The 23688-nt window shown below is 37.0% G+C and overlaps 1 protein-coding gene and 1 pseudogene across 16 annotated transcripts in view; one reads left to right on the plus strand and one right to left on the minus strand.

Moving 5' to 3' along the window:
* Gphn (gephyrin) overlaps window positions 1-23688 on the plus strand; it is a 460638-nt gene that overhangs the window by 44022 nt on the left and 392928 nt on the right. The window lies entirely within an intron of this gene.
* On the minus strand, window positions 1177-2372 carry LOC147001260 (eukaryotic translation initiation factor 5 pseudogene; annotated as a pseudogene).

Consider the following 23688-nt stretch of genomic DNA (forward strand, 5'->3'; position numbering starts at 1 on the left):
TAAGGGATTTTTGTGCTTCCTCTTTATTGTCTTCTTCCTTTTTAGCAGTGTTCTCCTGCATTTCTTTAAGTGTGTTATTAACGTCCTTCTTGAAGTCCTCTATCATCATCAGGAGATATGCTTTTAAATCCGTGTCTAGCTTTTCCGGTGTGTTGGGGTGCCCTGGACTGGGTGAAGTGGGGGTGCTGGGTTCTGATGATGGTGAGTGGTCTTGGTTTCTGTTAGTAAGATTATTACGTTTACCTTTCGCCATCTGGTAATCTCTGGGGTTAGTTGTTATCGTTGTCACTATTTAAAGATTGGAGCAGAAGCTGTGTTCCACTCACCAGCAGTCCCAAAATCCTGCGGCGGGGGTCGTGGGTAGCTGGCGGGTGTCAGGCAACCCTGCGCTCCCGCTACCCTGGCGCTGATCCGGCCGGGTGAGGCCTGTGGCCCTACTCAGGCTGGTTTCTGCTTCCCTAACTAATGCAGTCTCAGGTCCCGCGCAATTGGATTGGAGCAGAAGCTGTGCTCCCCTCACCAGAAGTCTTAAGATCCTATGGCGGGTGTTGTGGGCAGTTGGCGAGTGTCAGCAGACCCTGCGCCCCAGCTGCTCAGGTGCTTTTCTGACCGGAAGAGGCTTGTGGCCCTGTGTGGGCCGGATTTCTCTCTCCCCAACCAGAGCAGTCTCAGGTCCCGCGTGATTGGACTGGAGCAGAAGCTGTGTTCCACTCACCAGCAGTCCCAAAATCCTGCGGCGGGGGTCGTGGGTAGCTGGCGGGTGTCAGGCAACCCTGCGCTCCCGCTACCCCGGCGCTGATCCGGCTGGATGAGGCCTGTGGCCCTACTCAGGCCGGTTTCTGCTTCCCTAACTAATGCAGTCTCAGGTCCCGCTCAATTGGATTGGAGCAGAAGCTGTGTTCCACTCACCAGCAGTCCCAAAATCCTGCGGCGGGGGTCGTGGGTAGCTGGCGGGTGTCAGGCAACCCTGCGCTCCCGCTACCCCGGCGCTGATCCAGCCGGATGAGGCCTGTGGTCCTACTCAGGCCGGTTTCTGCTTCCCTAACTAATGCAGTCTCAGGTCCCGCGCAATTGGATTGGAGCAGAAGCTGTGCTCCCCTCACCAGAAGTCTTAAGATCCTGTGGCGGGTGTTGTGGGCAGTTGGCGAGTGTCAGCAGACCCTGCGCCCCAGCTGCTCAGGTGCTTTTCTGACCGGAAGAGCCCACCTCAATATTTTCATCTTCATCTTCTTCCTCTCCACCAGAAGATTCTTCCTCTGCTTCCTTCAACCTTTTAATAAATGGCTCTGCTTTGACACGACGAATCTCTTTGGTAAGTTCTTTTGAGATGCATTTCTTAGAGGCCTTTTCTGACCAGCTGATAATGACCTCCTCTTCTAGAAAGTCTGCATCATGCATCTCCTTCAAGATAAGTGGAGTCTTGAGATCAGCTGAGCTTGATGCATTGCTACCACATATCCCAAACCATGAAGAAGGTACCGCTGAGCCTTTTGTTGTTATGACAAAATCTTAGAAAATGCACCTGTATTTCTTGATTTGCTCTCTTTATTTTCTCATCAAAGAGAACTTCTGTCAAAACAAGAGGACCCATGGCTTTTACATCAAGTCTTTCTGCCTCAGCCATAATTAGATGAATCAATAATGCCCTCTTCTTTCTTTTTCTTAACAAGATCAAACAGGATGTTAACACGTTCTTCTACAGTTCTTTCCAAATCATTGCTAAGTGTCAGACCTTTTACATGGTCACTGATTTCATCCATCCTGCGCCTTTGAGCTTCCTCAGTTGAATCCTCCCCTCAAATCATATCTTCCCCTTCTTCCACAACATGTGGAAGACTAATTTAATTTGGTGGTGGAGGTGGTGGTGTCTTACTGGTGGATACAGAGCCATTTTCCTTGCCTTGCCCTATTTTTCTTTTCTTTCCTCCTTGTACCAATGTCACTATTCTCAGGTAGGTTTTTGAGAATGAATGTACAGAGTTTATGATGTGTGTCAAGCATGCCTCGGTACCCACAGGCTTTACAAGAATTACCTGTTGTTTGCTTCTTTGGATGCAGGTCTGTTTCAGGAGTCTTACACTTAGGACAGAAGAACAAATTTTTTAATGAATCTACCCAACATGTCTTGCAGCTTATTTGCCTCACGAGAGCCATTGACAATGTTAACTGTCATTCTTAATATCAAACTCTCAGTTCACAACCAAAATATTTGGTGAGATACATTGGAGGCTGATTAAGCACCTTTGCAACCATGTTGACTATAACTTAACTGTCTTGATTCCATTTCCTTTGCTCTCAACTTTAGCAATGAAACAGGGCATCTTGTGGCAATAGAACTGGTCTGACACACTGCAGTTGATTTTGACAGACATTTTGGCTTATTAGTGACTTTATCAATAAGATGAACAGATCATTGATTTCAACATTTGGTATCTTCTGTCTTGAGAAGAAGGGATGACATAAACGACTGCAAGAGTTCTCAGTCTCTGACGTGGAATTTTTTTTTATTACTGAGGCTGTAAGCTTCTTGCTTGTATGCTGTGTTTCCCCAATACAGGCACCAATGGCTGTGTAACAGCTCTTTTTTTTATCAAATAAAGACATAAACCTAATGTAGGTTGCCTGGGACTGGGAGGAAGAGACATTGGAAACCTGGCCAGAGGCAAGTGGATGGGCTGCTGGGCAGGTGCTGCTACCAAGGAGCAGGAGGGACTGACCCAGCAAAATTCAGCATCCACACCAGGAGTGCTGCATCTGGTGACCTTTGGAATGTTCTCGCTCTGACTGAGTTCTATCTCTTAATATCAGAAAAAATCCTTTCATATGATTGTAACTTGATTATGAGTTGATATCATTTAATATACCTTAAAATATTTCAGTACGTGTTAAAACTGCATTTGGGGCCTTTTTAATTTCTCACAGAGATTGGATAGAGTAAAAAGACTAAGGCTAGGTTCTGTAGAAACAGCGGTACAACATATAGAACTATGGATCAATATAGTCTTTCATTGATGACCAGTTCAGTAAATAATTGTATTTTGCCTGTGTTTTATTTTCATGCTATTAATTATATAGGCAGGAACTACAGATTTACCATACTTGTATAAACTTTGGGAATGAACCTGATGACTTCATTTTCATTCTTATAAAATGTATTTGTTAGTATTTCATACATCTGAGTTGATTATCTTGGGATGGGGGGCAAATTTTGGGAAAGAAACTATAATGGAAGTCCATAGAAAATAAGGGCTAGGTAGTAAGGTTTGTATATTAGTTACCTGTCCCATTGCTATGACAAAATATCTGACAAAAGCATCTTGAAGAAAAAAGGCTTATTTTTGATGCAAAGTTGAAGGCTACAGTAGTGCACCATGGCCAGGAAGTCACAGCCTCAGGATTCTGAGGTGGCTGCTTACAGTCTATCTGCAGTTGGGAAGGAGAGAAAGATAAATGAATACTGGTATTCAGCTTCTCCCATGGGATGTTGCTGCTCATATTCTGGATTAATCTTTTCCTTTTTAGCCAAGTCTTTTGGAAACACTTCTCTCTCTCTCTCTTTCTCTCTCTCTCTCTCTTTCTTTTTTCCAAGACAGAGTTTCTCTGTGTAGCCCTGGCTGACCTGGAACTTGCTCTGTAGACCAGGCTGGCCTAGAAATCCGCCTGCTTCTGCCTCCCAAGTGTCGGGATTACAGGCATGCGCCACCACTGCCCGGCTCCATTTGTTTTCTTGAAGGGATATTATTGATATGAATATATAATCTGTGAAGAAACTTACATAAGCTGTAAATTTATAGACCTCTTTAAGGAATACTATTTTAATTTTAAGACATTAGATACGGTTTTGTTTGTTTGGTTTTGGTGTGTCAAGACAGAGTTTCTCTGTATAACAGCCCTCCCTGTCCTAAAATTCACTTTGTAGAGAAGACTGGCCTCGAACTCACAGATATCCATCTGCCTGCTCAGCCTCCTGGGTGCTGTGATTAAAGGCGTGCACCACTAGGCCTGGCTTAGACAGTATTTTGAGTGCTAGATAAATGATTTTAAGGTATAATAAGGGGTATAACACTAATATATATATTAAGATACAACTTTAATTGTTGAAAGTGCTAGAATAAGTTGACAATGATAGATAAATTAGGAGAAAGACATACAAGTTTATTTATGCTTAAGAGGGTAATCAATTTAGTAAGGGTCACATAGTTACATATTCTAAATAGGAATCAGAGAAGTGACAAAATGAAGGAAATTTTAGATGATAGTAGGTGATATTTAGGAAAAATGAATAGTAGAAGAGGGCAGATTGAAGTTTATAAATGTAAAATGCATCTCTTATACCAACAGGAATAAGAATAGTTTATTGTGAGCCCGTATGAGTGTTTATGGCTAGGAACATAGAGTTTGGTTTGCCAATTGATGCACTATATTGTGAAAACATTCACATGGTCATCTAAATATTTATAAACACAGAAGAAAAGAAGGTCATAAGTGAGTTTATTTATTAAATACATTGAGGGGGACATCAGGTGGGCAATTACAGCAAAACAGGGAACTCTGCCATTTGATGACATTCTTAGCTTTTAGTTGTAGAAGCTAGTGATCTGCTAATACATTTCAAAGGTTGTACCTGACAATCATAAGGATTTTAGGTCAGAAAAAGAGTGGGTGATAAATAGCTATTACATAGATGAAAGATAACCAAAGATAATTTTGGCACTACAATATTCCAACTCATCACATTCAGCTCTAATCTGTCAGACTGCTCTTTTCAGGAACCTTCTCACAAATTCATAAATGATTTTCTTTGAAACAATGAATAGATCTGGAAGACAAACATGTTTTTGTTTGTTATACCTTTTAATGTATAGTTAAGCTGTAGCTACTACCCTTCTTCTATTGGTAAGAATTTAGATTGCAAACTATTAAAGAATAGATCAAAGACAAGTGTAGGTTGTCTGTCTTTCACCAAAGGGAATACAATACAATAAAGCCTCTCCTAGAGTCTTCTGGTACCCAAGGGCCTATAAAATAGCCAGCTTACTATTGGCTGCTTTTCAAACTGGATATTAAGATCCTGTTGCTAAAGACAATACTTACCATTTCATTGAACACAGAGACATCAAGGTGGTGCCTAACTAAAAATTTCATCCATACTAGTATTCATGAAAGATACTATTGAACGACGGCTTGCTGAATGGTGCTCTGCATGCTATGGAGGAGAAAGGTAATCATCATTGCTCAGGTTCAGACCCTGTAGTCTACAACAGTGACCTGCCTATCAGGTGCACTAGTGCAGTTGTGGCACAACTGGTATGGGAGTAGAATCACTTTTTTGATTGGATTTAAGGCCCATTTTATGAGATGGAACTCATAACTGACCGCTAAAGTGGCCAACTACCTGAGACCAATAGGTCTTTGGCCTAGGGGAAAACTTGACTCCTATTGATATACTTTTATACCAATAGATCAGTGCTTTGCTTAGCTCACATCAGAGATGGAAAGTAATTTAGAGACCTGCAAATGGACAATATGCAGAAAATCAGAGTCTGGATTTCTAAATGGGATGTCTTTATAAAACCCTGCCATCACTGCTCAGGGAACTATACAGGCAGAAGAGGAGGCAGAAAATTTTAATAGCCAGAGTGATGAATGACTCCAAGGAAACTGTTTTCATGCATAACAGGTAATGCAAATATGAACTCATAGGGACTCAGGTTCAAGTCACATGAGGTCCTTGCACTTTGAAGGGGAAGTACACCTAGAGTCCCACCTCTAGTCAAAAAGTCATTTACAATTGATACCCACTGGCAAAGGAAATTCAGTTTTCTCCAATGGAGTGCTTTCAAATGTTAGTGTGGTTGTAAATGAGGTCTTTTACCAGTTTAACTATTATAAAACACTATTTCTTGGTATATTCTTAATATATGTCTAGCTTATTTCTATGTTGAGCATGTAGTCCATAAAAATGCAAAGGATAAAAGATAAGTGTGTGTGTCAGATTTTTATTTATTTATTTAGAAAAGGATTATGATTATCACAAGAAGGGGATATAAAATAAACCAACCATCATATCCATTCAAAAAATGCAGTTTTTCATAATGAAGTTTATTTGGTTAATTTTATTGTTAATAGATTGTCCATTTATTTTGTGCTGCTATTCTATGGCTAAGAGTTGTATACTTCTTTGATTTTTCCATTCATATTAGAATACATAACTAATTATGACACATGGCACAGTAGTGGGCTGAGAATCCTTCTTTGATAAGATATTACTATGTAGCCCAGGCTGGTCTATTTGTGATCTTTCTGTCTTAGCATTCAGAATGTCTGGATGACAGGTGTATAACATCATCCCTGGACTCAGTGGGTCAATAAATGTGATATCTTAGCAAAATAAGTCTGTTAAACTGATGGAATATGCATATTTTGGTCCCATCATTTCTTATTGTGTTGCTTAATTTAGGTGTCCTATTCATATTTAAAGATACTGTTTAGCAGAAAGTAACTAATGAGATTTGATGCTGTGTTTGTCCTTGGGAAATTAAGTAACTTTAGTTATTTGTTCTACATGGTAATCAGATATTCTTGAATGAGTATATCACTTGGACCGACCCACTGGGATAATTCTGTAAAACAGTTAATTCTGTATTATTTGTGAGACATTATAAATCCAAACCATAGCAGATAGTATGTGTGAATGTATATTTATGTGAGTATGTTTATGTTTACATATGTGAATATACTTTCCTACTATCAATTTTGACTGCATTGTTTGCATGGTATGATTTTCTAAGTTGACAGTTGCTTGTGGCCCTTTTCTGATGTGTTTTGTATGTGAATAGACATGTTTGTTAAGCTTATGAAATATGTCTTTTACTTTTTAAACTTTTAAAAACTGTTTAAAAACTGCTTTCGTTTTGTGAAAATAGTTGGTGTCTGTATTCAGATGATTGTGATTGTGGTGAAATGACTACTAGGCCGTGCTCCTTAAAGAGTGTATGATGCTCAAACTTGCCAAGGAATTACTGCTATTAGGGTATGGGAATCTAATGTGAATTTATTATTGTCTGAGAATGCCTTTGAGCATTAATTTTGTTGTTGTGGAAAGATCTAAGTTGAAAGGACAAAGATAGTATTAATGTTGGAAAATAAAACTTAGTTCTTGTTTTGTTTTTGCCTCTAAACTTTAAAAAAATTAACATGCTCATAAATTTGATTATTGTATGTTTTAATTGAAAATGTGGGTTTCAACCCCAATTTTGCCATTACTTAGCTGTATTACCTTGGGAAAATTCCTACTGACTTTAATTTCTTCACCTATAAGTAGCAGAATCGAATTTCTAGTTTGTCTGTGAAACTCTATTCACTTTTAAAACTCAGTGACAAGCATTTTATGATCCTTTGTTTTTCTTCCTTTAGCTTAAGGTTATTTAATTTACCCTTTCTGCATAGTCATACATCATTTAATGGCAGAGATACATTCTAAGAGCATACTATACAAACTTAGATCGTATAGCCAACCACTGATATGCATTTTTGATGCTTCACAAGAAGAGGGAAATATGTGAAATATGAGGCCGTTCCTGGCGTAAGATGCAAACAGTAAGAAACTGTTTTATTGTAAACTTAAAAATATAGCTAGAAAGAATATGTGCTAAAATTAAAAAGTATAGTAAAAGATATATATGAGTTAATAAAGTCTTTTGAAATCAAGTATGATGATACTGTATATAATTGTATATGAGATACTTTTGTGTGATTGGCAGTATCAGAAGCTTATTCAAATCATTATCACAAATTACTACATTGGTAATTTGTTGTGCCATTATGAGAGTACAACAGCTATGATGGCAGTAGGCAATAGGAAGCATTTTGGCTCCATTGTAATATTATAGGATCACTATTATATATGTGGTCCATAACAGGATAAGACATCATTATGTAGAATTTGACTACATAAAAATTTACTTTTTATATATTTTAAATTAAATGGAATCTTGTTGACTATACTGCATCATAAAAATCAGTGAACTAAGTTATTTTAGTGTAGGGTAGACATAGTAAAATATGTACTTTTATGTTTTGGGGTAGTATGTTAGCTTTCTGTGACATTGGTGACATACTAAATTAGTCTAAAAGGGGAAAGTTTTATTTTGGATCAAGATTTCAGAGATTCATGTTCATTAGATGGGTATGAAAAGATTGAATCATATAATTTTAATGGAACTATATCAATACCCTTATATATGATTTGTAAGTAAGACTTATGTTTGATAAAGGGAGAAAGAGTAGATGGTCCTAGTTAGCTGTTCAGTTCTGGGTTCTGTTCTTCTCTTTTAATTAACAATGAAAAATTCACTGAAATTCCCCCTATATTCATTGTATTCCTAGTAGGGTTCCAGAAAAAAGAAGGTAAAAATATACAACTTCCTATGTATGCAGCTTCTAAAATTTCACACTCTTTAATAGCCTTTAGTACTATGTTAAAAATTACTAATTTATTTTTATTTTTGGTAGTTTTTGTAGAGTTCAGATGCATCTACCCCTAGGTTTGGAAAGGCTCTAGTTTTTTTTTTTTTAGTATAGGTGCTTGCTATTCTATATGTTTCATGTTTTTTTGCTCTACTTAAATTCTCTATTTGGCTCAGAAAAAGTAATTAATTAAAATTTTACAATGCTCTTGTCATAATGGTGGGAGTAAGGCTCTTTCCAACTCTTTATGTATTCAGCCTTAAAAAAGAAAGTCATTTACCTTAAAAATGCTTTCATTTTAAAGATAATTATATATATTCTGTATTTGTTAGGTTTTGTTTTGTTTCTGTTAGTTGTAGTTCCCTCTTTAAAACTATAGTAATCTTGTGGTAATTACCATGCAAACATAAGGACCAGAGTTTACTCTCTAGCTCCCACTTAAAAATAAAACAAAACCAAAATCAAACAAAAAACCAAACCAATCCCCAAAACTAGTATGTGCTTTTAATCTCAGTGCTGGGGAGGTAGGGAAAAGAGGATCCCTGAGGTGTAGTGGCCTGAGGTGTAGTGGCCCAGCCTTTGTAGCTGAATTGGTGAACTTCAGTTTAGTAAGCGACCCACTCTCAAGAGAAAGGTGGAAGAGCTGGGACTGTGGCTGAACAGTTAAAGTGTTTTCTATGCAAACATAAGGAACTAGGCTCACCTACATAAAAGCTGGTGGAGGCCCACCATGATGATAGCTCACAGGAGGCAGAAACAAAGAATTCCTGGAGCAAGTTGGCTAGACAGTCTAGCTAAATATGGTGAACTCCAGGTTCAGAAAGACACTTTGCTTCAATGCATAAGGTAGAACTAGATCAAGGGCCACAGTATCTAAACAGTGTCATCAGGTGCATGTGCACCTGCCTATGTGTGCTTAACACACATGTGAATGAATCCCCACCCTACCCCCCAGGACAAAAGTAGAGAGCGGGTGAAGAACACATTTGACCAACTGGATCTTTACAGGTGCAGCTTTTCAAGAACCTCAGTTTAATATAATTTTCAGTATTTGCTCCTGCTCTGGTTGGTTAGGACTTCTATGTCATGTAACAGTTTATGATTTATGAAATATCAATTTAAAGGCATGACGATCTTAAAAATTATAACTTGTATATGTGCAGCTTAGAATTCACCAAAACCTTGTGTCCCTTTGCAGGTTCTAAAGTGCTTTCCTTTATAAGACTACCTTCCTTTTGGTGATCTGTTCTGTAAATTCCATCTGTTTCCACTTTCCTAAGTTCTGTCTTCATCCATACTTCCTTGAGGCTGCTATGTTATGTTTGGACTCTTTCTCCCTGTGAAGTAGCATGGAATATGCCTCCAAGTAGGAAGACATAGGCAAGCATATGGTTTTTCTTTCCCTATAGGCTTGTAGCCCCAGGCTGTCTTCTGGTCACTATAAGGAAAAAAGAATGCTATTTTGTATAGTTTCCCAAATTTATTGTATATGATAAGAGGGCCTATTAAGTACAAGTTAGTCTGTCATAGTTGGAAGTTGTTATTTTATTTTTCTCTTTCTATTAAGTAAATTTTGTATGCTCTTTCTATTGTTAAACTCTCTCTCTCTCTCTCTCTCTCTCTCTCACTCCCTCTCTCTCTCTCTCTCTCTCTCTATATATATATATATATATATATATATATATACCTATAGATATAGATAGTATGGCCTTGAACTCACAAAAATCCACTTGCCTCAGGCCCCCATATGCAGGCCTCTCCCATACATACATATGCACCACACACAAATATGAACACATATACATACACATGACTAGAGACTTTGAAATACTTGTGCAGAAGCCTGGAATAGGATATTGTAAAAAGTTGCATAGATGACTGTGGAGATGGGTAAATATTTTAATAAATTAAGATAAATAGAAAATTGGACAGACTAATGATGAATTAGGGTAGTAGAGAAGAAGATTACACTTTGAGTTATTTTTTTATTGTCTTATATTTTCAATATAAAATGAAAATGCCAAATCAATTAACCAGAAGTTCAACTTGCAAAACCAAGTTAATTAATAATTTTATTCATGTTTGTTTTAACTAATGTTAGTTTTTGAACTTTGGCTCCTCTGTTCTATGGACCAATGTGAAACATTTGTTTTAGGGAATGCCAGTTTTCAAGAAACAGAAATAATCTTTCTCTGGATTAGATTTGATGTAATTTGATTCTATTGATCACAAGAAATTTTTAATATACTAGGACACAAAGACTATCAGAAGAATTGTTTATACTCCTTTTTGCTTATCCAGTAGGATGAAAACTGTGACTGTATTGTTTAAATATTTATTTGAAGATGAAAAAAAAAGCAATAGCTATAAAGTGTGTTTGCACTCAAAATTAGCCATTAAATAGTAATTGTAGATTAGAAAAAGAGGAGTGTTTTCCTTCTATTTTGTATCTATGCATCCATAGATACTAGTAAATTATTGCTGCACCTGAAAGACCCACAACGTGAGGACTCCCCCACATTCTGACTCAGGAGAGGCAAACCCCAAATCACTCACAAGAAACAGTCTTGCTGCAAACTGCAAGAGGATTTTTATTCAAGAGCGCTCTCGGGCCCATGGTCATATACCACGCAGGGGTAGAGGACTGTGGCGCCCGGAGTAGCTGGGTAAGGGGGTATTTAAAGGAAGAAACCACAACTCAAGGAAGTGGGGAGGGCGCTGTTGGAAAATACCAAAGATACCAGTTAAGAGTCCCAAGTAAGTGCAAAGTCACAAGAGTCACAAGGAATACCTGGTAATTGGGCAGGTTATCTCTCAAGACAGTTTCTAAGAGCCCCTAACAATAGCACATTTGCATAGCGGGTTCTGGCAATGGTCTGGGTGGGTCAGGGTGACTTTCTTTGAATGAACACTCCTTGAACTCAGGAAGCAGGTGGGTGGAGGAATGTCCCTATCTGTTTTATGATTAGCATACCTTGGAGCATTGAGTCACAGAGGTCACATTCCCAAGCCTGGGCTTAAAGGCCTAGAATTTTGTTTTTATGTTATACTTTCACACCAAGGCATGGTCTGATCTTTTTAACATTACTTTTTCTGTAGCAGAAATTATGGTATTTGATAACTTTATCTTATTTATAAAAGTAGATATATATTTGTCAGTTTTTCATTTCTGTGACAAAATGTGGGGAGGTGGACCATGCCACCAGACAGAAGAACTGATAAGGTAGTAGCAAGTTCAGAGCCCTGGTAAATCTCATAAATGAGACTAGTAAGAGTTCCATCCAGCTCCTGACAAGGTTCCTGTCCTGGAGTATGCGACCATGACACCCCACTAGGAGGGCAATGACAACTGGTTAAGTAGCATAGAACCTAGAGTTCTTCATGCTAATGAGGAATCTAGATAGGCCCCAATTGTTTAGCCAATGAGCTCTCTTTCCTGGGCATCCCTTTCTGCAAAAGGTATTTAATCTCTGGTTCACCCTCAGTAAGACGTGTGCATCCTCATCCACCATGAATAAAGCTGCATGAACAAGCAAGGACTATCTCCTTCATCAAGAACTGCTGAGGGGAGGGGCATGGGGTGGGAAGGGCTTTGTTATACAGAGCTGTGCTGTTCGTCTAGGTCTCCCATAGAGGGCCCCTTTTCCAGCCTCTCCCTCCTTCCCTGCTCATTGCAGACTCTTCTTCCCAACACCCCACAGTTCTTAGAGGTGTCTGGGTGCACAGGAGTTTGAGAACGTCAGCCACTATCCCAGCCTCTGCTGTTTCTCACTCTGAGAAACACAAAGACACCCTTATCTTTGACTGCATTTAGTATTTCCCTGAGTGAGGTGCAAGGTAGAAACACAGAATGACAACAAAACACTCAAAAATAAGCTAAAAGGAAGAAAACTTTATTTGGCTTATGATAATAGAGGTTTCAGTCCATGGTTGGCTGGTTCAGTTACTTTTATATTGTAGTGAGGTAGAATGGTAATGACAGGAGCACATGATAGAACAAAGCTACTCGTTTTATGACAACCAGGAAGCAGAAAAAAATAGTGAAGGAAATGACCAGGGGCAAGATTCACCTTTTAAAGCCTAAAAAAGTAAAGATTTTAAAGATGGAAAGTGAGGGAGTAGGGGAGAAGAAAGAAAGCCACTTTACCAATTACAAAGTTGCTGTTTAAATGAAGAAAAAAAAAAAAGCTTATATCACTCCCATCTTCCAAGCATGTTCTACCACCTAATAACCTATCCAGCTTAATGAACTTATTGAATGAATTTATCTATTGATGGAGTTAACAATCAAGCTTCGTACACATGGCTCTCTAGAAACAGGTATTTAAACAAGAATGTGTAGGAGTTATTAATTTCCTATAGGAACAATATGTAATTCAAATTGTAGGAGTGTAAATGTTGCTTTTCTTTCCTCAGATGAAGCAATGAAATGAGAGCAGTACTCTAGCTGTATGAATGTACAGCTTTCGGTGAGCCCAGAGCATCTCTGTTCTAACTATCCCCAGGCTTAGGACTCCAATCTAATCTTCCAAACTAACTGATTCAATCTGGCTTCTCTGAATTGCTCTTCCTGCCCTCATACTAACTTGGGTAATGTGTTCTAGTCTACTAGTTCCTTCTTATTCTCTGGCTTATTCTTTTTTCACCTGTGTCTACCTTGTTCTCTCTGTAACCCATCTCTGTAAAGCTATCCTGGTAAAACTCCATACATTCATACTAACCACCACCTTTTTCTCTCTCACTGCTCTTAAGTAGCCTCTCTTCCTCTGCTGTTCTCATGTGAGTTGAGCATATCCTATCTGTGACTCATTCTGTTAAATCTTTCTCTAATTCATCACTTTGTCTGCTCCTCAGTTATATGTCACCTTCAAACATGGTTGCTTACTTCTACAAACTAATCTTACTTTCCCTGTTAGGGATTAAAGGTGATTACTAGAGACATGTATGTATATTCCAGCTGGATCATGTCTTTGGATGTGATCCCTTGACAGAGCAGCCATGTTGCTTGATTAAAATCCCTCTACATAAGAAAGAGTACATGAATAAAAAATTAAAGTTTGTTTAGGTTATAACTTGTTAGCACATTTGGTTTTTATAACACCTTTGGGGATCTTATTATTTATTATAATGGTGTAATACATTTAATCGGTGATTGCTGAATACACACACACACACACACACACACACACACACCTTTGGGGATCTTATTATTTATTATAATGGTGTAATACATTTAATCGGTGATTGCTGAATACACACACACACACACATATCTTTGGGGATCTTATTATTTATTATAATGGTGTAATACATTTAATCGGTGATTGCTGAATACACACACACACACACACACACACATTTAATCGGTGATTGCTGAATACACACACACACACACACACACACACGATTGCTGAATACACACACACACACACGCACATGCGCGTGCACACACACACACACAGAGAAACACACACACATATATGTGTATATGGAAATCATTGGAATTTATGTACTTTACCTGCATTTAACTTCAGAATTCAAATGCATTTAGAAAAATATTTATTGTCTTTTAGTCTTGGTTTTCTCATCAACAAAACTGAGTGATAAACTATTAGAGAAGGTATTTTGAAGGAGTAGTTTATACATGATATGTATAAAAAGTAGAAGTATAAGGTATAAATTTATAGTTTAAAATATATTTAAAGTTTTGGAACTTCTAAAGTGGATTATAATTAATTTTAATAGCAATTCAGAGGCTATAGAAAATGAATAAATAGCCAAGGAATGAATTAAGGAATACATACCGTAGAGAGTTAAAAATGTTTTAAGATATTTTTAGAGAATAATTTAGTTCCAATTTTCAAGATGTTTTCTTTTGTTGAGAAATGATTATGAATGAGGAAATGCTTTCCCAAACACAAAATTAAAGTTATATAATTTCTGGGCAAGATAAGCTGTCTAAAATTTTGTAACCTGAGAGGACAGAGTACTAAGGTGAATTGTGAAGTAATATGATAGGATCTTTTGAAATATTTGACTACAAAATTAGGAATCTAATTTTGTTTTGTAGATAGAAAATTAGAGAAGTTTTGTTTTGATTCTAATCTTTTTATCCATTGCTTCAAAAATCACTCTTGGTCAAAAGTAAATTTATTTTAAATGCTACAGTATTATTTTATTTGTAAGAATATTGTATCCAGTTGACTCTGATATGCTATTTTTTAGTACTAATACTAAGCAAGGGTTTGAAGTAAAAAGCATAGTCATAAAACATAAGGACTCATAAGTGCTTTTAGAAGCTATTGTAATCTTTCAGCAGTCTGATTTTGGAGTAGGTAACCAAATATCTTAATTATATATATTTAATGTATAAACAAACAAACATACATACATACATAGTTTTACTATAAATTTATTAGCCTTAAATAACTGCTAACATTAAATCTATTAATAATGTATAAAGGATGGTATAACATGATAATGATTATTACTGGCCCAATCAATACTATTACTGTTCCAACTTCTTATAATAAATTAAAAAAAAAATCTCCTAGGCATATACCCCAAAAGATACTCCAACATATAACAAGGGCACATGCTCCACTATGTTCATAGCAGCCTTATTTATAATAGCCAGAAGCTGGAAACAACTACGATGTCTCTAAACAGAGGAATGGATACAGAAAATATGGTATTTTCACACAATAGAGTACTACTCAGCTATTAAAAACAATGACTTCATGAAATTCTTAGGCAAATGGATGGAACTAGAAAATATCATCCTGAGTGAGATAACCCATTCACAAAAGAACACACATGGTATGTACTCATTGATAAGTGGATATTAGCCCCAAAGCTCAGAATACCCCAGATACAATTCACAGACCATATAAAGCTCAAGAAGAAGGAATACCAAAGTGTGGATGCTTCAGTCCTTCTTCCAATGGAGAACCAAATTCTCACAGGAGGACTGCCTGGTCTGGCCTCAGTGGGAGAAGAGGTTCTAACCCTCTATAAACTTGAGTTCCCAGGGAGTGGGGAGGCCTGGAGCGGGGTGGGGGTGGGGGGATGAGGGAGTGGGAGGGGTGGGGACATCCTCTTGGAGACAAAGGGGAGGAGGAATGGGACTAGGAACTGTGGGAGGGAAAACCTGTAGGTGGTGGGATAACAACTGGAATGTAAAAGAAAAAAAATAAAAGTAGTATAAAAATTATAAAAAGGGAAATACTTTCTATAATCCAAATATCCAGACATGTCAGCCAATTGCATTCTTTCTCCCTTTCTCTCAAATAAATGAGCTCAGATAATTTTACTCACATAGTAACCTACATCTAAGCTTTCAACAGTTATTTTATAAAAGTTTTTCTAAATTATAAAAAAAATCCATTTGTCATTATATGTCTCATAACTACATTGTGGTAAACTATACAGTAGAATGTTGCCACTTTTTATTTAAGCAGTAAGTGTGAATGTTAAAAATAAAACTAATAAAAAGGGATAAAGATGTATGCTTACTCATATTTTAAAAAGAACTTATACTTTTCTTATATCATCAGTTTATCAAAAGTTTCTTCAAGTGTTTTGTTTTCATTAGTATTGATAATAACTGTACCTATGAGACTCTTTCATTGTGATGGTTTCACTTCCCCACCCTCCTGCCTGTATAGTACACATTACTAAGACTAGTTAGTTCATCTTCTTGCTTTAAAGAACAGTACAGCAACACAAGCTGAGTGTGGCGGTGCACACCTTTAATCCCAGCACTTGGGAGGCAGAGGCAGGTGGATTTCTGAGTTCGAGGCCAGCCTGGTCTACATAGTGAGTTCCAGGACAGCCAGGGCTACACAGAGAAACCCTGTCTCGAAAAACCAAAATGAACAGTAACACAACTTTGACATTTTGAGTAGCTAATAGCCCACTTTGAAAGTTTTTGTAGGAATACTCTACCAAGTGGCTTATAGCCCATTCAAGTATTTAACAGCTTTTGTTGAACAGATACTTCCTTTTTATCAAGTCAGCCATCATATAAGAGACACAGATCCTCAGTTACAAATTTAATAAAAACTGTCCACAGTGACTTGAAAGGTAATGCCACTGTTTTATGAAAGACTGAAAATACTAAAAAATAAAAAAATAAAAAATAAAAAAATACATATTAGCTGTGTCTCTGTTTCAAGAAAATATTTGCGAACATTTTTTTTTCTTCTAAGTCACTTCATTTTTCTTTGCCTGGGTTATATTCTTTGTATATCATGTTAAATTACTGTGAGTCTTTTAATCTTGTAGCCTGACCTCCTTGGAGTAAATTTTATCATCTTCATTTAATCTGTTTTCCCAATAGGAGGTAATCAGTTTTTTTTTCTTCATTGTTTTCTGAACTGAAGATATAGTGAACCTTAAAAGCTGTGAAAATGTTTCTAGACTTCTAAATATTTTTCAGAATGAATCAGAGGACATTACAATTTAGGTGGTTGTCAGTTATTAAGAAACTCAGGGTTTAGCTTCTACCTTCTTTTTAAGTATATACTTTGGAGTACACATTTATGGTTTTGCTAATCATTTTAAGATCATTTTTGTTGTTATATCATCAGTTTTTAATATAGGTATAGACTATAGGCATAATTTTTTGAACTGCTTCATTGTGTTCTTATATATCTACCATCCTTCCAAACCTTGTTTCACCCTACTCCCTTTCAACTCCCCACCATTAGGTCAGAGAGAAAGAATGTTAGAAGGGAAAAGGGGCATAGACCTCTTTAGACTGTTTCCTACTGACTCGGGACTTCCAGTTCTCTACCAAGTCCAATCTTCATTGTCAAAATATCCCCACCCAGTAATTCACCAACAGCAAACACAGCAGCAGGGATCAGCAGGAGGGACATGTGGAACCTCAGCTGCCACAGGCTCTCTCTGGGCTCTTGCATTTATAACCTTTCCAGAGTCCCAAATGTAAACTACCTGTAGTTGGTAAAAGTCATGGGCTCCTCCTAGAGCACTAGATAACCATAGTTAGAGACTCCAGTGGATATTCTGAAGCAGCTCCATATCTCACACCTGGGATTAAAGCAAAACATCTTCATATATACTGGGTTTTAAAGGAAACCAAAATTCTTACTATAGTAGACTTTGCCAGTTAAACTGAAGGTATGAGGGTAGCTGGAAGATGTCACAACCTAGGTTGTCTTTAAAATAGTCTTGTTGAGAGTGAATTTTAGATAGAACTAGCTCCAAATATATGAACAGAGCATATTAGATAATTTAATGTAAGTATATCATCACAAAAATGTAATTATCATCTTGCAGCAGAATTCTTTCATGTAACAGATTTCTAGGGTTCTCAGATACAGGACTGGTAAGAAAACACGCAAATGTCAATGCAAACCCCAATTCTGGAGTCTTGACTATACAGGACTAGAATAAGCTGAGTCTAGAACAGCAGTTCTCAATCCCCTTTGAGGTTTGAACAACCCTTTCACAGGTTATTATCAGGTATTTACATTACAATTCATAACAGTAGCAAAAATTTCAGTTATAACATAGCAACAAAAATAACACGAGGAGCTGTATTAAAGGGTCACCACATTAGGAAAGTTGAGAACCACTGCTCTAGAGCCACATTAGAGCCTTGAGTTGATATCCCCAGGGTTTCAATCATATTAGCAGTCTAAGGGGTTTGGGATGATAGTGTAGCATTGAGAGAAGTTACTTCTCTCAAATCTCAGTGCTAGAATACTAATGCTAAGATGAATAAATAAGGCTATTTAACACCAAGTCACTTTTAACCAAAACCTTCACGTTTCCTGACCATTCTGTCTGAACTTCTAAAAAGAAAATTAACTGGGTGTGTGTGTGGTGGTGGTGGTGGGGGGGGGGGGCAGGTGTATGAGCTACTAGATGTAAGAATGCCTTGATTTCTTTAAAACATCTTAACTTTTTTCTTTTAATTTATAACCATGAAGCCATATAGTACATTGTAAGTTCTCAGTAAATATTTTGACTGTATGAATGAAATAATTGCTTACATTGGTTTTGGCCTTACAATACAATTTTAATGATATTAATTACTTTCCTTATGAACATAATAATCTTCTAACTTAAGAGCATGAATATAAAATTGGCAAGTTAAATTCCTATCTGGAAAAAAGTTCCTATCTAGGTTATAGATTGTATCGGTATTACTTTAGTTGCTTTGGTTTAATGATGTGTCAATCCCACTAAGTAGGCAGCTATTGAATATGCTTTGCTGTGGTTAGTGATTGACTTTAGCTTGTGCCATTGTTAAGTAGATATTTTTGAGGTATATTAAGTATACTATGGTAGAATCTATCAAATTTGTTATCATATAAAGAAAAAAGTATTCAATCTACTGCTATTAGGGAGCTCAAGTTAGGATAGCCAGATGATGGGAAGCAGGGTAAGCTGCATGCCCAGCACATATGACCAATAGAAAGCAGACTCAGTGGCAACTTTGGTTGTTCCTTTCACATAATAGTATGTCAGGGCTTTCCCTTTTAAACAAAGGTTATCTTTTAAAAATTACACACACACACACACACACACACATTTGTAATTAGATAGTTTTATTATATGTAATTTTACACTACAGGTTGTTTGCATATGTATCATGACTTCCCATTTAGTATTTTTATGGGATTTTTGAGTGTGCAGATGAGTGAGTCATGGCCTTATGCCTATTCTTGTGTTGTTTTCCTTATGTTGATTTGGTTCTATTCCAATGTGTTAGTTTCTGTTTTATCTAGTTATTTTTTATTATTATCCTTTAGAAACCTGTTTATTTTCTAATGAGACAGAAAGGGAGTGTGTAGATCCTGACGAGAGGGAAGGTGGGGAGTGGCTGGGAGAAATGGAGGTGGGGGGGGGATATATTACATGAGGGAATAAATATCTATTTTTAAAAGGAAAAAATGTTAGGTAGTTCTGCTAGTGAGTAAAAAGAAAAAGTGATATTTAGGAAGAAAGTCTTTATACTACACATTCAAAAATGAGTGTGAGGCCTAGTTAGATATTTTATCAGCTTCCTTCCCACAGGGGCCTGGCCCCCTGAAACACACATAAAGATAGAAGGAGGACAACACTATAGAGTTGCCTTTTGAATCCCTTTCATGCTTCAGAGCACATGTGGCCAGGCCCACACAGGAATACACATGCATCTCTGTCTCTGTCTCTGTCTCTGTCTCTGTCTCTCTCTCTCACACACACACACACACACACACACACACACACACACACACACACGATGACTACTACTAAATAAATACATAAAACTTAAAAATTGAGTGAGAGTATCTTGGTTTTGAAAACTTTCTCTAAAACTTTTCTGTTTTCAATAAAACACTGTTAAAAGAAACAGGGAATACTATTATTTTATATTTAATTATAGGGATATAACCAATTTTTCCTTTCTTTGAGATATTATAGACAATATTTTCAAAAAAATTTATAGAATTTCAGTGAAGTTACACTAAAAAGAAAGTAAATGCCCTGTAGCAGAATTATTCATAATTAAGATTCAATAGAGTGCCAATATAAATATTCTGAATACTCTTTTATATTTTCAGATAAAAATACATTAGTGTTTTTGTTTCATCCTATGTGCCCTATTTCCTCTTACAGCATTTCAAGCCAGATTATCCGACCCATTTTGAATTAATGGGAACAGTGCCATCTACTGAGTCACTAGCATTATATACTACCTATTATTTTTAGAGACTATGTTTATTCAGTTATTTTTATTACTTATATTTAAATGTAATTGCTTTTTATTTGATTTCAAAAGAAATGAAGCAATGTGAGTAAGCAGGTGTTTTGATTCTAAAAATTTCCTTGCTTGGAAATAGCAATTGAATTTGAGCTTTAAATATATTCTCTTTCTAGTACATTAAACAGATTGAATTCTATCAAAAGCTTGCTTGCACTACTTATAGTGTACACTACTCCATCTATTATCATTCAATGTTTTCCTATTTTTATCTTCTCTGTTCTTGAACCATAGTTTCTGTTTCCTGGGTCAAGAAATTTGGAATAATTTGCCTTTTCAACTCAGAGAGATAATAAAATAGATTGTTAAAATTGTGCTGCTATTCTATCATTAATACTTTAAAGCATAGTAACTCTACAAACATTTTCCATTTGCCTTAAAAAATCAATTTAAGGGTGGAAGGATGGCTGAGAGATTAAGAGCTTTTACTGCTTTTGCAGAGTACCCAGGTTAGGTCCCAATATACATATGGTAGTTCACTTCTGCCTGTAACTCCACTTCCAGAGGACCCTACTCCGTCTTCTGATGTCTTAAGAATCATGTGTATATGTGAAATGCATCCATATACTTGGGCACACAAAAATACACTTTTAAGTACACACAAAAATAAAATAAAAATAGTTTAATATATATTGTTGTAGATGGAAAGATGGCTTAGCATTTAAGAGCACTGACTAGTCTTACAGAGGCCCTGGATTCAATTCTGAGCACTTACATGGCAGCTCACAACTGGCTGTAACTCCAGTTTCAGGGGATCCAGTGCCCACTTCTGGCTTCCTCAGGCACCAGACACAAATGTGGTATGTGGATAGACAAATATAAATGCAAAACAGTCAGAAATATAAAATATAATACCTATTAGTAACACTAGTAGTAGTAACAAAATATAAAAATATTTTTAAAACAGTCAAAAACCAAAACCAACAAATCAACCAGCCAACCAACCAACCAAACAAAAAGGTGCAGTGGAGAGCTGGCTCAGCATTTAAGAGCACTGACTGCTCTTCCAGAAGGCCTGGGTTCATTTCCCAGCATTTACATGGCAGCTCACAACCATTTGTAACTCCAAAGATTTGACACCCTCACAAAGACATAAATGTAACCCAAACAGTAATGCATATACAATAAAAATGAAAAAGTTATTAAAAAATTAAAAACTTGCTGAATAAAATATAAATGAAATATATTGTATACTATAAAAATTCAAATCATGTTGAGTACATGAAATAATATTGAATTTATTTTAGTGCTTTTAGTTTAAAAATTTATTATTCTGATTATATAAATACTTCTATAAATGAGGGTGATTGAAATTAGAGTATAGTATATGAAAAAAATTACTTTTAATAAAAGAAAAAATCTTTACTAATATGAAAAGTTGTTTTTTACTCAAGAAATAAACTAAATCTGTTGTTCCATGCACCAGTAAACCTTTTGGTGTTCCATGGCATTGGTTATATACAGTTGACAGAGAAAAATGTTGCTGTGAATGTGGCATTAAATTGAAATATAGTTGATAGTGTTTTTCTTTGTCCGATAACTGTTGCCATGTAACAGTCTGCCTTCCTCCTTGTACATTCTCATTATCCTTTTTTATAAAGATTAATTTTGGAAGTTGAAAATATAAAAGTTATTGATAGTATAAAAATGATATTTTGAAATACAGATGCATTATAAACTAACAATATTGAGCTAATGAACATGCATTGATTGCAATGAAAATTTGCGTTTAGAAAATTTTGAACATACAGTATATTGTTATTAATGCCAATCATCATGATAAATAATGTCACTTGAGTTTGTTTTTTTTTCTAATACAAGTTTGAGATTTTTTTGGTCATATATTCATACAAAATGTATATATACACATATACAATATTTTTAATTTTTTATAAAAGGATGAATATTGTTCAGTTACTCAATTTTACCAATGAAGACTCAGGATCCAGATGCTAGGATGAAAGCTTGCCAGTTCAGAGAAGCAGAGAAAGCACCCAGCTGGCCTTCCTTCACACCCAGTATCTCAAATGGAAGTCTCAAAACTTCTCAAACTGAATGTCCCTCCATTCTAATCTTGTGCATCTTTATATCCACCCTTCAGACTTTAACTATCCCCTTTTTTCCCTTAATAATCCTATGCCCATTCCCTGCCAAGTGGTTGCTTGCTTTTGACCTATGGTTGACTTTATTCAATCCTATTTATAACATTCAAGAAGACAGCTCTTGGATTAAAGGTTTGTGCTAGGGCTGAGCCACACCACAACTAGATACATTTTTTTTTTTTAACAGTAAACAAAATTTCGGGGTTTATAGTGTGACCAAATATCTTTTTTTTTAAATTATTGGCTATTTTATTTATTTATAATTCAAATGTTATCCCCCTTCCCAACCTCCCCTCCACAACCCCCCTATCCCATCTCTCCTCCCCCTGCTTCTATGAGGGTGATCAGCCAGCCAACCACCCACCTACTCCTGCCTCACCTCCCTAGCATTTCCCTGCACTGTGGCATCAAGCCTTAACAGGACCAAGGGCCTCCCCTCCCATTGATTTCAGATAAGGCCATCCTTGGGTACATATGCAGCTGGAGCCATGGGTTGCTCCATGTGTACTCTTTGGCTGGTGGTTTAGTCTCTGGGAGCTCTGGGGGTACTGGTTGGATCATATTGTTGTTATTCATATGGGGCTGCAAACTGCTTCGGCCCCTTCAGTCCTTCTCCTAACTCCTCCATTGGGGTCCCTCTGCTCAGTCTGATGGTTGGCTGAAGCATCTGCATCTGTATTGGTCAGGTTCTGGCAGAGCCTCTCAGGAGACAGACAGTTTTATCAGAATCCTGTCAGCAAGCACTTCTTGGCATTAACAGTAGTGTCTGGGTTTGGTGTATGTATGTGGGATGTATCCCCAGGTGGGGCAGTCTCTGGATAGCCTTTCCTTCAGTCTCTGCTTCACTGTCCCTGTATTTCCTTTAGACAGGAAATTCTGGATTAAAATTGGATTAAAATTTTTGAGAAGGGTGGCTGGCACCATCTCTCAAACAGGGGCTATGCCTAACCTCTGGATATGGTCTCTATAGGTTCTCTCTTCCCCTTTGTTGGGTATTTCAGCTAATGTCATCCCTGTTGGGTCCTGGGATCCTCTTGCTTTCCTGGCATCTGGGACTTTCTGTTGGCTACTCCAATTCCCCATCCCCCATTGCTATATGCCTCTGTTCAATTTTCTGACCCTCTGTACATCTCCCCTGTCTCCTCCCACACTGGATCCTGCCCCCATTTTTTCCCTCTCCGGGTGCTCTCTTCCTCCTAAGTCCCTCCCACCCTCTACCTCCTGTTATTATTATTTTGTTCCCCCTTCTAAGTAGGACTGATGCATCCACACTTTGGTCTTCCTTCTATTTGAGCTTCATGTATCATGGGTACTCCGAGTCTTTTTCCTAATATACAC

This window comes from Mus caroli, unplaced genomic scaffold (assembly GCF_978045245.1).
Source record: "Mus caroli unplaced genomic scaffold, Mus_caroli_1 scaffold_14, whole genome shotgun sequence".
NCBI classification, from domain to species: Eukaryota; Metazoa; Chordata; class Mammalia; order Rodentia; family Muridae; genus Mus; species Mus caroli.